General features: G+C 44.4%; 1 long non-coding RNA gene across 1 annotated transcript; it reads right to left on the reverse strand.

Annotated features, from left to right (window-relative positions):
* Positions 1–1,212: 1,212 nt before the first annotated feature.
* On the reverse strand, positions 1,213–1,749 carry LOC311118819. Its single transcript, XR_014611859.1, has 3 exons — positions 1,704–1,749; positions 1,546–1,605; positions 1,213–1,429 (listed from the first exon to the last, which is right to left on the reverse strand). It is a non-coding gene; the product is annotated as an uncharacterized lncRNA (long non-coding RNA).
* Between the last annotated feature and the right edge of the window lie 349 nt (positions 1,750–2,098).

The following is a 2,098-nucleotide window of genomic DNA, read 5'->3' on the forward strand; positions in this document are numbered from 1 at the left end:
GCAAAATCGGCAGTGTATCAAATACTTGTTCTCCCCACTGTATATATATATATATGCAATGTATTTTAAACACATTTTCACCAAGGTCAATACAATCAAAGCTGCTTTGAAATGCCTTCTCAGTTTGCAAGTTTATTGCAAGTATATTACAAATATTGAAATGTTCTTAACACAGCAAATGGAACATACAAATCTGGTGTGAAATGTTCAGTTGGGCCAACCCCGTATCACTTCAGTGTTTGCAGATATGAAGGTTTAGAGCGGTGGCCAGTAACCGAAAGGTTGCTGGTTCACATCCACGAGCTGACTAAGTGAAAAATGACACCCCTGCCAATGTGCCCTTGAGCAAGGCATTTACCCCTAGTAGCTCTGGATAAGAGTGTCTGCTAAATGACTAAAATGCCATGTCAAGAGAGTCTATTAAATATGACTGCAGACACACAAATCAATGCTGCTAATATGTTTATTAGATGGTGATGGCTAAATCTTTCTAATTCTTCTTGCAAAAATCACAGCCCTTGAACGGTTTCGAGATGGCTCTGGAAATGGCCCGGAACACCCTGACCAACAGGGGATGTTTACGGGACTCCTGTGCAGGTGCAGGTGGCAGGTCGTCCTCAGGTTGGGGAATGAATGGGACAGCATGATCATCATCTGTGATAAGAGAACATTGCAGGATCAGAATTGAACATATCAAATGTACTTTCCTTCTCTCCAACCACAGCACAAACAAATGGTAATACATCAGAATGACAGAATCTACGATTTTGACCTTGGGAAATGTGAAAGTCGCTACAATGTTTGCCTGACAGCTCGTCAAACTCAGTGGCCTTGATCAGAGAAAGCATTATGGATGGATTAATACATCTCAGCATTAAACTCAGTAAAGCTGCATTCACTCTGACCACAGGCCACATCTTGGCAATGCATCAAAATCAAATGATCATCATTGTGTGTCGCTTACCCAGCGCAACTCGAGAGGTGCTGAAACGCTGCGAAGGCAGCTCCTTTTGAGCGGGGTGGCTCTCTGGTTCCACTCTGCTCTTGAACACCTGTTGCCGAGTAAATTCATCCTTCCATTAGACGCCCCACAATGTCTCACTCTGACCCCATTAGCTTCGAATTCTATTTTAGCCGTAATGACGGGGAAAAACCCCAAACATGGAGCTCCATACCTTGATCTTGACTGTTGGCAACTTTGGGCAGTAACTGAACCTCCGGCCCTGGCTCTTCTTCTTCACTCTGGCAGAGGGGACGTGACGAGTCTCTGTATCAGCAACAGCTGTAGAAGTGCACTTCACAGGCAATGCGGTGTCAGGGCGGTTGGCATGGAGCTCAGCAAGAACGTCACTGGAGGCCTGGCTAGTGCCTGACCTGTGGGTACTTGTGGCCTGGAAGAGACTTCTCTTTGATTTGGGCAGAAGAATATCTGGGGGCAGAAGAGATAAAATAGTTATGTTGTGTATATTTTACAATAATACACAATCTTGAAAATCCAATGAACACAATTGCAATAAAACTATTAAGCTCATGAGTGAATCCTACATGACACGAGAGTTGGCGTGGTCACAGTTGTAAATGAGAACTTGTCCTCATCTGGTTTACCTGGTTAAATAAAGGTGAAAAAAAATAAAAAATAAAAAATAATTCAATTTAGTGCATATTACAAAATAAAATAAATGAAAAGTGGTCAGTTTACTTACCACGCACAGAGGTCGCGGCTGACACATCATCGGTCAGCGTGTCCATCGCCTGGCCAGTCACCGCCATACAAACCTGAGAGGTTTTAGATGAGACATCCTGGTAGATGTCATGGACCGACATCACATGAAGATGATCCTCTTCACCCACATCAGGCTCATCATCTTCTAGCCTGTTCAGAATGGAGTCAAACATCTCCATGGCAACCTGCCACTCTTCGGTCATCTGCTCACCCACAGATGAGTGCTCTGAGGCAGCTACTCCGGCCTTGATCACATTCAGAACCTTGCTGAGGATCTTCTTGGCGCTGTGTCTGACTGACTCCTGGCTGACTGCAACTGTTGGGTCTTTGAGGTCATTGTTGGTAGACGCTTCCATGTCCTGGATTTTGTCAGCA

The sequence above is a fragment of the Coregonus lavaretus genome, assembly GCF_964263955.1.
Source record: "Coregonus lavaretus genome assembly, contig: HAP1_SCAFFOLD_1748, whole genome shotgun sequence".
NCBI lineage: Eukaryota > Metazoa > Chordata > Actinopteri > Salmoniformes > Salmonidae > Coregonus > Coregonus lavaretus.